Below are 15150 nucleotides of genomic sequence, written 5' to 3'. Positions count from 1 at the left end.
GCAGGTGGACCTGGACTGTATGCAAATCCATGCCCCTTCCTCAGTGTCTTCCCTCTTTAACTGTTAGGAGACGAACTCGTGAACTGGCTACCCCACGGACACCAAATTCTCCTTTGCCTTAAACTTCACCCATGCCCCCAGGTCTTCAATAACACGAAGACAGCTCTAGAAAACACAGAAAACCCTGCTTCATCCTTGAGAACCCAGGATCACCGAAGAATTCTCTTAAATATAATGTGAGTTGGATCAAATTGCTCTCAAGATATCCAAACCTGTCAAATGCATCAGAGACACCTGAACACATTGCTAATAAATTCCCCTCTGGAGGCAGCAAGATGGAATTATGGGCTATAAATAAAGGATGTTCTGCACAGACTTCTGGCAACTGTTAATTGGAAGAGAAATTCCCTGAGGCCAGCGCAAGGTGCATGAGCAGAGCACACTGTTTGAGATTCCAGTTGAACAGCCACTGGAACTTAACACATTGGAAAGCAGACTGCCCGGCCAGATGGCCTTTGGGATTCTAACACTGGATTTACAAAGTTAAAAGCAAAATACCAGTGAGGCAGGGTTACATGGATTTTTTTCAGCTGCCTGGGGGATGAAGCTGTGCATAGTCAGAGAGAAAGCTAAATACTGAAATCTGACCTCCACCATAGTGGGTCCAGTATCTTTAAAAAAAAAGTATCAGGTAATAAAATGTACTTTCTAGGATGCTCACTTCTCTGGCCACAGACTCACTCCTCCACTTGTTAATCTACTTTGGTATAAACAACCTCCCAGTTCACAACCTAGAAAGACAATGTGGGCACTTGAATAGACAATAAGGGAAGCCAAATCCAAGAGAGCATTTGTGTCTTTGTGAGAAATACTGAGGGAGTAAAGAATTCTTTCTTACATAGAATGAGTTTCCAGAAAATAAGTAAAACCAATTTGCAGTTGATGAAAATATCCTGAAAAATACATGAAGAAAATAACACTTGATAAGCATAGAAAGGTCATTTTTTAATGACTATGTGACAATGTAAGCTAGTATTGTATAGTAGCATTTTGTGTTTGCCATGCCAGACAGGGGTCTACCAGACTTACGTGGACAGCCGCACTGACCCTTCAGTGCATCAGGCAGCAGTGTCACCCCCGGTATCAATTAGGAAAATGAAGCAAGTGGAGTCCTTTGTTTAACTCGGCACGGCTCTGAATGGTAAACAGCATGTGTCAGACCCAGGGATCCATCTGCATGTCCTGCTCGTACTACTTTTCTCTTGCACCTTCTCAACTTACTGCCTTGACTTTCACTGTTCAGGGTCAAACTTCATGAATTTTCTAACTCCACTACCTCAGATCTGGACTTCCTTTCCACCATCCCAACGACGGACAAGATCACTAACAGTCATCATACTGCAGCATCCAGTGAAGACTTTTTGTTTGTTTGTTTTTGTTAATGGACCTGCCAGCAGAGCAGCAATTAAAGTGTGGATTGTTCTCTACTTTTTTTTTTTCAATTGTGAACACTTAAAACATGAGCTGTCCTGTCTGAACAAAATTTTACATATACACTACAATATTATTAAATACAAGCACTATGTTTTACAACAGATCCCTAGAACTTCATCCCCTTGCATAATTGAAATTTTATGGTCTTAAAAAAAAAAAACAAAACCCATTTTCATCTCCCTCCAGCCTTTGGACACCACCATTTTACACTCTGCTTCTACAAATTTGACTACATTAGGTGTCTCATATGTGTGGAATCATACATTACCTGTGATTCCATAACTGGCTCATTTTACTCAGTGTAATGTCCTCCAGGTTCATCCTGGTTGCTGTACATGGCAGGGTTCCCTTCTTTTCAAAGGCTGAGCAATATTCCAATGAAAGTATATACCACATTTTCTGTATCCATTCATCTGTGAATGGGCGTTTAGGTTGCTTTCATATCTTGGCTATTGCAAATAATTATGCAACGAACATGGGAATGAAAATATCCTTTTGGGGCTCCTGGCTCCAATTATTTAGGCTATATACCGAGAAGTGCGATTGCTGGGTCATATAGTAATTCTGTTTTTAATATTTTGAGGATCATAGTGTTTTCCATAACAGCCGGGCCATTCTACATTCTCATCAACAGTGTACAAGGTTTCCAGTTTCTCCACAGCCTCTCCAACACTTTTCTTCTGTTCTTTTGATAACAGCCACCCTAACGAGTATGAAGGGCTGTCTCACTGTCTTCATCTGCATTTCCCTGATGGTTGGTGATGCTGAGCGCATTTTCTTACACCCGTTGGCCATGTGTATGTCCTCTTTGGAAAAATGCCAATTCAAGATTTTGCTCATTTTTAACTGGGTTGTTTGGTTTTTGCTATTGAGTTGTAGGAGTTTCTTATATATTTTGGATATAAACACCTTATCGAATGTAAGTTTGGCAAGTAGATTCTCCCATTCTCTTAGGTTGCCTTTTCATTTTATTGATTCTTTGTGCAGAAGCTTTTAGTTTGATACAGTTTCACTTGTGTATTTGGGGGTGTGTTTCCTGTGCTTTTGGTGTCATATGCTGGGAATATTTGCCAAGGCCAGTGTCAAAAATTTCTCCTCTATGTTTTGTTCTAGGAGGTTTATAGTTTCAGGTCTTGCATTTAAGTCTTAAATCTATTTTAAGATGATTTTTACTTACAGTGTAAGATAAGGGCTCAGTTTCATTCTCTGAATGTGGATATTCAGTTTTCCCACCACCCTTTGTTGAAGGGACTATGCTCCGCCCCTTGTGTGTTCTTTCTCCCTTGTTGAAGATCAGTTGATTATATAAACGTAGGTTTATTGTCAGTCTGTTTTGTTCCATTGATTCATATGGCTATCTTTAAACCAGTAATATAGTTTTGATTACTGTAGTTTTGTAATATATTTAGAAATCAGGAAATATGATGTCTCCAACTTTGTTCTTTCTTAATATTTCTTCAGCTGTTAAGGATTTTTTCTAGTTCTGTAAGCATTTTTGACTGTCTTCATGTAAAAAATATCATTATGAATTTGATGGGAATAGCACTGAATCTGCAGATTGCTTTGGGTATTATGAACATTTTAACACACTGAGTCTTCCAATATATGAATATATATTTCTATTTATTTCTGTCTTCTTTTGTTTCTTTCTTCGACATGTTGCAGTTTTCATGGTACAAATCTCTCACCTCCTTGGGTAAGTCTAATCCCAAGTATTTTATTGACTTTGATGTTAGTGTAAACAGGATTGTTTCTTTAATTTCCTTCTCAGATAGTTCACTGTGTGTATAGCAAACAATTTTTGCATATTGATTTCAAATCTTACAATTTTATTGAATTTGTTTATTAGTTCTAACACTTTTTTATGGGGCCTTATGGTTTTCTTCATACAAGACCATTTTGTCTGCAAACAGGTATATATTTACTCCTTTTCCAATTTGGAATTCTATTTCTTCTTTTTCTAATTGCTTTGGCTAGAATTTCCAGCACATTGTTGCACAGAAGTGGTGAGAGGGAGCATCTGTATCTTGTTTTTGATCATGAGACAGTCTTTAATTTTTCTTCATTGAGTCTGATGTTAGCTTCGGGCTTGTCTTCTATTTCCTTTACCACATTGAGGCACATGCCTTGTATCCCTAGTTTGTTAAGCGTTCTTATCATAAAAGAGAGTTGAATTTTGGCAAATGCTTTTCTCTGCATCTATTGAGAAAATCATGATGGTTTTATCTCTTATTCTGTTAATGTGGTGTGTCACACATTACTGACTGGGCTTGCTGAACCATGCCTACATTCGGGGAGATAAAGTCCACTTGATTATGGTGTATGAGCCTGTTGACTTTGATGGCTAGTATTTTGTTGAGAAGTTTTGCATGTATGTTCATCAGGGATATTGACCTATAACATTCTTCTCTTGCAATACCTTTGCCTGGCTTTGGTATGTGGGTAACCCTGACCTGGTAAAATAGTCTGGAACTATTCTTTCTCCTTCAGTTTACTGCAGGAGTTTGAGAAGGAGTGGCAGTAATTCTGTTTTTAAATGCTTGCTAGAATTAACCAGTGAAGACATGTGGTCCTGGGACTTTCTGTTTTTGGAGGCTTTTGATTACTGATTAAATCTCTGTATCAGTAATTAGTCTGTTTAAAATTTATATTTCTTCAGTATTCAGTCTTTGTAGGTTGTATATTTCTAGGAATTAATCCATTACTTTAAGGCTATGTAAGTTCTTGGCATATACTTGTTTATTCTCTTTTGATCCCTTTTTATTTCTGTGATATCAGTTGTAGTCTGCTTTTATTTATTTGAGTCTTCTCTATTTTTCCTTAGTCTAACTTACATCTGTCAATTTTGTTTATTTTTCAGAAAACCACCTCTTATTTTGATTTTTTGAAATACCTTTCTATGCTTTGTTTAGTTTTGCTCTAAGTTTTATTATTTCCTTTCTTAATTTTTGGCTTAGGTTATTCTTCTAATTCAATAAGGTGTAAACTTAGGTGGTTTATTTGAGGTCTTGCTTCATTTTTGATGTAGGTGTTTATCAATATAATCTTCCCTCTGAGTAATGCCTCTGATGAATCCCATAACTTTTGGTATGTTGCATTTTCATTTTCATTTATGCTGACATTTTCTGATTTCCCTTTTGAACTTTTCTTGGCTCCATTGTTTGGTAAGGATCATGATGCTTAATGTCCACATATTTGTGAATTTCCCAGTTTTCCTCCTGTTGTAGATTTCTAGTTTCATTTCTCTGTGGTCAGAAAATATATTTACAATAGCAAGATTTCAATCTTTTAAAATGTTTGTGACCTAACATGTGATCTTTCCTGGAGAAAGTTCTGTTTGTTTTTGAGAAGAATATGTATTCTATTGTTTTGGGGTGGGATGCGCTATATATGTCTGATAGGTCCATTTGGTATACATAGCATTATTTGAGTGCACTGTTTCATTATTAATTTTCTATCTAGATGTTCTGTTCATTATTGAGAGCGGGTTATTGATGTCTTTTACTATTATTATATTGGTGTTAACTTCTCCCTTCAGCTCTATCGATGTTTGCCTTGTGTTTCTAGGTACTCTAATGTCAATTGTCCTGGACTGAATCTTCTTTCATTTTACAATGTCCTTCTCTGTCTCTTCTGATAGATTCTGACATACATTCTATTTTGCCTGATGTAAGTAATGCCAGTCCTGCTCTCTTTTGTTATTTGTTATATTATTTTCCATCCAGCCTCTTTATTAATTTGATTAAGGAGTTCAGTTTATATGCTTTTTTACGTTTTTTTCTTTGTGATTACCATGAGGCTTACATAAGGATCTTATAATTATAACAATCTATATACCCTTTATCTTTTAACTTTTATACTAAAATTAAAAGGAGTCTACACACTAATGTTACAATATTCTGTACTTGTCTGTATATTTACCTTTATCAGTGAATTTTATGATATCATACTATGCTTTCTTTTTGCTGTTTATCAACTTTAAGCACTCCCTTTAGTATTTCTTTAAAGCAGTTCTAGTGGTAATGAACTCCCTCCGCTTTTATTCATCTAAAAAAGGTATTTTATTCTCTTTTATTTTTGGTGTACAGCTTTGCCAGGTATAGCATTTTTGTTTCATAATTTTTCCCCCAGTACTTTGAATATACTATTTCTCTCTCTCCTGGCCTGCAAGCTTTCTGCTAAGAAATGCACTGATCACCCTAAGAGGACTTCCTCCTACATGGTGGGTGATTTTTCTCTGGGTGATTTCAAAATTCACTCTGTCTTTAACTTTTGACAATTTGGTTACCATGTCTCAGCATAGACACCTTCTGTTTCATTTATGGGCTACTTTGAACTTCATGAGTCTGGTATCTACCTCCTTCCCAAGATCTGGGAAGTGTTGAGGCACTACTTTTTTAAACTTTCTGCAACTTTCTCTTTTTGCCTCTTATGGGACTCCCACACTCTGTGTGTTGTTCCTTTGAGGTGTCTCATCTTCAGCTTCCTTTACTCTTTCATTCCTTTTTTTTTCTTTTTGCTTCTCTGAATGAATTATTTCAAATGACTTGTGTTGAAGTTCACCAATTCCTTCTTTGCTTTGATTAAATCTGATTCTGAAGCTCTCTATTGAATTTTTAGTTGTATTCTTCAGCTCCAATATGTATTTACTTCTGTTCTTTCTCTCACTCTCTTTCTTTTTCCTTCCTTCTTTTTTCTTTTTTAATACCTTCTTTCTCTTTCTTGATATTCACATTTTTAATTACCATTTTCCTGATTTTGTTTTGTTGTGTATATGTGTTATTTTGTAACTCATAAAATAATCTTTAAGATGTGGCTTCTTGAAGATGATTATTTTGAACTCTTTTTTGGGAAATTCATAAATCTCCATTTCTTTAGTCTTGGTCGCTAGAGATTTGTTTTCTGGTTGGGTCATATTTCTTTATTCTCCATGTTTCTCGCAGTTTTCCATTTGTGTCTGCATACTTGTAAAAACAGACGCCTCCCCTAGCCTTTACACACTGGCTTTCACAGGGAAAGGGCCTCACCAGCAGCCAGCTAGAGAGTCTCAGTCTTTTTCATGGATGTGCACATCCCCCTTCTCTCTCTCCGTCCTGGGCTGTGTGCCTTCTTCCATTTGTGCACAGCTGCACTGGCCGTAGTAAGCTGCCACCACTTTCCCTGTGGCCAGTGGGCTGAAAGGCCAAGGGTGTTGGGTGCAGGCTCCACTCTCTTTCTCCTGAGGGAGAAACCATGGGTCAAGCTGAGCCCTCTTGGTGCTGAACTGTACCTGCTTGGGGGAGGGACTTCTGGGGGTGAAGTGAAGTTGCATTCTTGCCTGTTTCACCTGGCTGCCACTAGCTCTGTGCTCATTGCCATGCTACAACTTACTGACTTGGATGTGGAGGTCTCATAAAGCTATTTTCACCCATGTGCTCTTTCTAAATCAGCATTGCTATTGGGGGAAAAGAGTTGGGAATTCCCACTCTGCCAGCTCTCTGAGGTCACTCCCCATAGGATAGTTTTTGAACGCTCCTTCATCTTGACTTCCTAACGTCACTGTCTTACCTCTTCTATTGCTCCCATCAGTGCCTTCAGATTGGTGTCTCAGTGCCTCTTACTTCGTGTGCACTTTCATTGCTGGCATTCCTCCGGACCGCGTGCTAAAAGCACTTCTCTTCTATTCAAGTTTTCTCCTTGGGTGATACTGCTGTATCCTAGGAAGTCACCTAAGATGCATATAATAATTGGGACAAAATTAAGAATATATTAATGTAATGGTGGTTACAGTGTTTCTCTTCTGAGCATATTTTGTTGTCATCTATTTTGAAAATATTGTATTTATCTTATCTATTTGTTCATTAAATATGAAAGTAATGTATTATTGGTGGAAGTATCTTTATATGTTGAAAGAAATTTTGATCCAATTTTGTTCCTGATCACTTGCTAATTGAGAAATAAATGTTATTAGGTAATGTAGAGTTAAGATTATATCCAAATGACCATTAAAGGTATAAAGGAAATGAAGTATGAAGTCAGAGTTAGCTTTGAAAATTTGAACTAGTAATTTTAGTAATAATGCCTAACTTTAAAAATTTCCAATTAAATGCATGAAGAAACAAGTACAAAATGAAATTAACTTCATCATTTTATAAACTTGTCTAAATTTTCAAAGTTCAAATATAAATCTCTCACAAGATTTACACTTAACAGTATCAAGCCAATGTCTCTGGTAAATTGTTTGTATTGTATTTTTAAAAATATGGAATATAATAAAGAAAAATCCCACACCATATTCCTTCTGGAAAACAAGAAAACATCCAACAATAACAGCAAACTTCAAATCCACTTAATTAAAATCTTCAGCTTTATGAAACTAAGCAGATAGGCTAAACATTACTCAGGTTTATAAGGAACATTAAAGGAATATTGTGGTATTTCCAGAGTAGATATTAAGCTTTTCATAAAACAGTATTGAAAGAGCAATTCCATAAATAGCTTTTTTCCCCAAAGTTGATTACTGGTATGGTAAACAGGACGTTATTATGTGCCAGGGGCTCTTCTAGGTACTGGAGCTAGAATAATTAACAAAGCAGATCAAAATTGTCCCTTCCATGGGTTTTCATTCTGCTGGAAGAAAATAACAAGTACATACACATTTATTATTATTATTATTATTAATTATTATGATATATAGCAAGTTAATTGGTGACAGTGAGGGGAAAAAAGCAAAAAACAGGATGGAGAGTGCTTGAGTGGGGACATAGGGTTTATTATTAAATAATGTGGTCAGGAAGTGTCTAATTGCACAGTTCAGCAAGGTGGCAGTAAGGCTGCAAAAGAGTAAGAGAGGGAATAGTGAGACAGGAGATGAGGTCGGAGATGGAAGGAGACAAGACCATGCAGGTCCTCATCAGGCATTTTAAGGGCTCCTATTAGTGGTGATCTAGGCAGCCACTAAGTGGAAGGTTTTAGCAGAGTGACATGATCTGATTCACATTTAAACAGAATCACTCTTGCTGCTATTGGAGGAAAAGGCAAAGGTGGAGTGATTAATTTGGAGACCATGTCCAGTAAACTAGCTAAAGATGCTAAAGATGATGAAATGACACCGAGATGGTAGTGATGGAAGTAGTGAGCAGCAGATTTTAATTCTATTTTGTTGGTAGGGGTAACAGGATTTTCTGAGGGATTCAGTTTAGATGCAAGAGAAGAGAGAAGTCAAGGATAAATGCAAGTTTTTTTGCCTTGACCAAGGAGAAGAATAGACAGAATAAGGGAGGGGAGATGGGTGGTAAGGAATATAGGTGTTTGATTTGGGACATGTTGAATTGAAATGCTGATGGGAATTCTGGGAAACACATCAAGTTGGACATGAGATATGGAAGTTTAGAGAAAATATGTCTGGAGATTAATATTTGGGCATTTTCTTCATGTGCACTCTTTTTAGAGCTGTGAAAATGTGACTTAGAGAATGTTTGAGGTTGGAAAAATCCCAGAAATAATTAAATCATGTCCAAACATTATGTTAGAGATAAAATTAATAATATCCAGTTAGAATCAGAGACTATGAAACATCTAAAACTTTGGATCTGCCTACAAGCCCTTAGGGATGTATTTATTACATTTCCCAAAGGCAAGAAAATAGAAATATTTCAGGAGTTGTTAATGAGATGATGACTTTATAATGACATTTTCTAATAAAAACTAGTACCAGAGGGAACTTCATAATGACTTTTAAAATTTGAATATACATTTACTTTCTACTTTAAATAGATCTGGATTTGTCTCTTCAACATGTTTCATTTACTTTTTTTTATATATGTAATGACTGTAGTAATCAGTTTATTACACAGATTAATCATTCTTGAACGTAAAAGCTCCAGAGGAGCAAATGAGTCTTTAAATATATGCAAGTATTTCCATCAAGTGAATTTTCACCCTTACATCCAGATAAACCTAAGCAGTTAAAAACATAAGAAAAATAAGAGCTTTTAGCTATGTATTAACTGAGAAACCACATACAAACCAAAGACTATGGAAGAGATAAAAAGGGGCTGAAGGATGGAGGGTGGGGAGATGTAAAAGAGCTGGGATCAAAGCCCATCACACTTCATATACTCATAGCTCCAATCCATTTAAATGTTGACCAGTTAAACTTAGACCTTAAAACACAGGATGTGGGTAGAGCTTAATCTGGTTGGTCATAACTTTCACCTAAGACATAAGTCCTTAGAATAAACTAAATACAGAAACAGCTTTGTGTTCTCCCTGGTTTTCAAAACTGTTTTGAGTTTAATAGGATTCCACTTAAAAAACCACCTCCTACAGGTCAGTGGAGCTTTTCTTCCCCTTTCAAGCACACACCATACCCACCACCCCTCACCTTGCTGTTATCCAAATTGAAGTCAATAAGGAAAGCTTTTAATCTCACACCAGGTTATGCCTGGAGAACCGGCTTGTCACACACACACACTTCTCTGCTGGGAGGCAATGTTGGTACAGAAGTACAGGAGTTCTAGTTTGTTGTTCCAAGTATGTGCAACACGCAGCACTGCTGTATCAGGTAAACACGTGCACGGGGGAAGGTGAGGTGTGGCACATAGAACGCTGTCAGATGGAAATCAAAAGGACTTTCTATTTCAGAGTTCCCCTATTTTTATTTGTAGAGGTTATCCAATAATTTAATTACATCACATACTTCTGAGTCCATTCCCGAGCTATTCTGCTGTATTTTTCTCTCTGTTTTGTAGATCGTCTGAGCAGTCTCAGGCACTAAAGGATCATCTGGACTGGGGTCACACAGCAGAGAACAGATGGACAAGAGTACTTTTGGAATAGTGCTGGAGACCACTATCACTGTAGAATATCAGGACAGATGTTGCCGTTTCTGTTAATATTTGGATGATAAATTCTTGTTGTAAATGCACCCTTAGGTAGTTTGAAGGGGTAACCTGTTGGGAAATGAGTTGTCAAGAAAAATACTCCACCCTGATCAGGACAGTCGTTTGGCCCCATTGTTGTAGCTTGCCAATGGACCTTATCACCTCCAACGGGACCTGCTGAACACTGTCCTGGGGGCTCCCGTGCCAGGTCATTCAATTCAAATTGGATTCTCTTAAGAGCCATCGTGGGAGGCGGGTGGCCGCGGCCCCGGGCGAGGATGGGGGCAGGGGAGGGACGGGAACAGACGAGGGGGCACGAGGTCGCCTCAGTGATCTCAGATCCGCCAGAGAAGATGGGGAGTTCCGGAGAGCGGATCCGGGGGGACTGACTGAGGCCGGGGACCCCCTGGCGCCTGAGCCTGCCGCAGTGGTCACCGCGTCACCCGGCTGCGGCTGCTTTATGAGCCGCTGCCGCCCCTGCCTCGGGGGCTCCGTGCCGCCCGCCTGGCCGCTGGGGGTCCCCCCGCCGGGGAGCAAGCGCCCCAGGCCCGGGGCTCCACGGCGCCTCTCGGTCGGACAGCCAGAGGGACTGCCTGGCGCAGGTGGGCGCTGTTTCCTTCACGTTTAATCCTTGTTTTGGCCCAGGGGGAATAATTAATGATTTGAAATGACATGTTTTGTTTTCAATCAACAATGAGACCTGAAATCTGAGTCACGCCTCCTCTTCAAATCATCTCAGTCGTTTAGCCAGCGATATCACAGACCTCCGCCTCCCACTGTTTTACTCACACATCCTCTTGAAAATCAGGCTTTCAAGGTAAAGCCAGCTGATCTCATCATAAATCTGCCCTTTTGAGCGAACAGCACTTCACTGAAAATAAAACAGGGCCAACTGGCTGGGGAGTAACGTGGAGGATTAAGTGGTAAGGGTGCTTGGGAGCCAAGCTTTCCTAAACATCGTGGACTTTGTTAAGGACATGAACCATTTATGCACAGATGGTGGGAAGCATAATATGTTACAGATGGAAAGGCCAATATTTAAAAACAAAACACAATAAAACAAAAAAATTTATAATGGGTGTTTTCTAAAATGTGCATAAATTTTACATAAAGAAGCAAGCTGTCTTTAAATTGTATCACTTTTGAGAGGCTACATGATGAAGCCCTGAATCTCTCCCTGTCTTCCTCCCTCCTCTAAACGTACTACAAAAACCATTGACATGTGTTACTCCTGACAGCATCTGAAATGTGCCCTTAATGTGAAAATCGTATCAATATTTTAAGGCTTTATTTATATTCTTCCTCCTCTGTGAAGACCTACTGATCTTATTCCAATCAAAATCTTCTCTTTGTTTTCTGTAATTTTATTATTCAATTACCTCTATCCTCTGCAGCATGTTTAATATTTATTATGCATTTGGCCTTGGGGGCTAAAAGGCTAATATTCTGCAAGGTTTATACTTCGCATTGTTGCTGGGTCAGTTTGAGTAATGAATAAGTGAAAAAATTAACGTTGTATCTGAACGTAACATCCCTAAATTTTATGTTTAATTTAAGTTAAATTTATGTTTAAATATGCTTAAATAGCTGAGATTTTCTCACTGATTTAAGGGAAAAATTCAAAGAGAAATTCTTATATGAATGTATTTCATTAACTGGTTAGCTTTTAGAGTAATTTAAAAAAAGTATCAAAATTTTTAATGTTGCCTGTACAATACCATGTTACATTTATGCAACAGTAAATGAAAATATCTATATAACCTTATTTATTTATGAGAGTAAAGGTTTAATGAGACTGAAAGTTATTTTCATAAGTCAAGGATTGTAATGCTTCACATTTCAGTTCTATTTTCAGGAAAATTACTGCTTCCCTGATTGAGTTTTGCTTTATATGACATATATTATTTAAAAGGAGACATCCCTTATTATAGGCTAAAAATCAGGAAAACTTTAAGTAAATCATTATGTAAACATGTTTATAGTGACTGACAGAATGGCTGAAAAGTACAAAGGGAAGGATGGATTAAATTCATGACAACTGGAAAATTGAATAAATGGTACATGAGATCACTATCTAGTATTTCTTACACTTGCATATGAATCTACAATTATCTATAATTAAAAAGATTAAAATATTTCACACTGAATATAGCATTTTATTTAAAAATCCATTATGGGTAAGAATACAAGAAGAATCTAGCAGCAAAGAAAATTATTGATGTAATCGGTCACATTAGCAAAGTCATGAAACAAAATCACAGGATCAACTAGTCAATGCAGGAAAAAGATATTTAATATAATTCCACAAACTCTGAGTATAAAATGCCAGAACATTAGGAATGAAAGGGAGATTTCTAAATCTGGTAGTGGTTATTTACTAACAACCAACAGCACACATCATTTTTAATGAACACATTATAAACATTTTCTTTAAAAACCCATAGCAAGAGAAGGAAGATGCAATGACAGCATCTATTCAATGTTGTGCTGAGGGGCTCCACCATAACAGTGTGATGAGGGAAAAAACAAGAAAATAAAATAAAAGAAAAGAACAAATGAAGTTATGATTGTCAATGCAGTCCTTGCCAGCATTTTTCATCTAAGGAGATACACAGAAATTGCTCAAAGATTCAGATCAAGATCTTGCCACAATTGTAACCTATTTGTGACACAGCAGAGTTCCACTGCAAATAGTGGGGAGCCCTGTACCATACAGTAAATCCACATAGAAAAGGACAGTCTTTTAGAAGAAAGCCTTCATCAAGTTTGCTGAATAAAATGTCAACATAAAAACAGATACATTTCAATGCATTTTTAACAATATGTAAAGAAATTTGCAGAACATCTGTAGTGATAATTATAAAATCATCTTTACACAGCAAATCCAGGATTTACATAAATGTAGAAATAGAGATGGATATAATAGTATCTTATAAAAATCATTTCTCCCCACAATCAATCTGCAAATGTAATCAATTTCTACTAAAAACTGATAAATTTGGTACTCAAAGGCAGAGACAAGAATAGCCAAGACAATGTTGTATCAAATAAGAAGGGAGAGTTTATCAGATATTGAGAGTTATATACATTATAAATCTATAGTAATTAAGACAGTAAGGTATTCTGTGGTTAGATGGTTAAAGACATATGGATCAATGGAACAGAAAGAGAGCCCAGAAATAAACCCACAGACTTACAGTCAATTAATTTTTGACAAACGAGGTAAGAATATAGAATGGAGTAAAGACAGTCTCTTCAGCTAGTGGTGTTGGGAAAACAGGACAGCAGCATGTATATCAATGAAGTTAGAACACGTCTTCACACCATACACAAAAATAAACTTAAAATGGCTTAAAGACTTAAACATAAGAAAAGACACTATACATCTCCTAGAAGAAAACATAGGTAAACCATTCTCTGACATAAATCTTAGCAATGTTCTTCTAGGGCAGTCTACCCAGGCAATAGAAATAAAAGCCAAAATAAACAAATGAGACCTAACTAAACTTATAAACTTTTGCACAGCAAAGGAAACCATAAGCAAAACAAAAGGACAACCTATGGAATGGGAGAAAATATTTGCAAATGATGCAACTGACAAAGGCTTAATTTCCAGAATATATATACAGTGTATATGACTCAATAACAGAACATTAAAATACAGAAGCAGCTTCAATGTCTATTAACAGATGATTGGATAAAGAAGATGCATTGTATATATACATGGAGTACTACCCTGCCAGAAAAAATAATAAAATAATGCCATTTCCAGCAACATGGATGGACCTCAAGATTATTATATTAAAAGAAGTAATTCAGACAGACAAATGCAAATATCATGATATTGCTTATATGTGAAATCTAAGAAAATGATACAAGTGAATTTATTTACAAACCAGAAATAGTGTCATAGACATAGAAAACAAACTTATGGTTACCAAAGGGGAAAGGCATGGGGAGGATAAATTAGGAGTTTGGGATTAATGTATACACACTACCATATATAAAATTGATAAACAGCAAGGTCATACTGTATAGCAGAGGGAACTATATTCAGTATTGATAATGGAAAGTAATCTAAAAAATAATATATATATGTGTAACTGAATCACTTTGCTGTACACCTGACACTAACACAACATTGTGAATCAACTATATTTTAATAACAAAAGAAAGAAAGAGGTACAAACTATTATGTATAAAATGAGCTATAAGTTAAAATTCTCTTGTTTGTCAAGAGATGTGCCCTGAGACCCAAAGAAATGACTTGAACTTTGCAAAGACATCCAGGAATATGAGTTCCTGACTCCTGCTCAGTTACAGCCAGGAACAGCCTGGCAAGACCAACACAGACGTCACAGAGGAAGCTGTTAAATTTGCTTGCTTGGAGAACTCACCATAATTTCCTCAGAAATGCCTCACTGAGATTTTTTCTGTTATGTGACACAATTCACCCTCAAATACTTCTCTTTTGTAATGGAAAATCTACATTCTTTTCATTAGAAACCCAATAAGAATTGTTAATTATTTTATTTTTGCTTGCTTTTTGGCAATCAGATGGCAATCTTTCTCATAGGACTGACAGCTCTGCTGACACAGGGACCCTAAATCTCTTGTTCCCCATGTATCCCTGTTACCAGAGCCTGGGACACACATGACAGGAACTGAACTTAGTGAATATTAATTGAATGAATGGCTGGATGACTGGGAGTGTCTATATACACAGTGATACTTTGATTTTTCTTAATGATTATAATTAAAGTATAATTGAAGCAGGTATTCATCTTTTTAT

At 36.9% G+C, this 15150-nt stretch overlaps 1 pseudogene; it reads right to left on the bottom strand.

The window, feature by feature from the left end:
* Positions 1-10060: 10060 nt before the first annotated feature.
* On the bottom strand, positions 10061-11278 carry LOC116660809 (annotated as a pseudogene).
* Positions 11279-15150: the final 3872 nt, after the last annotated feature.

The sequence above is a fragment of the Camelus ferus genome, chromosome 31, assembly GCF_009834535.1.
Source record: "Camelus ferus isolate YT-003-E chromosome 31, BCGSAC_Cfer_1.0, whole genome shotgun sequence".
NCBI classification, from domain to species: domain Eukaryota; kingdom Metazoa; phylum Chordata; class Mammalia; order Artiodactyla; family Camelidae; genus Camelus; species Camelus ferus.
This window is presented reverse-complemented; position numbering and strand designations above follow the sequence as displayed.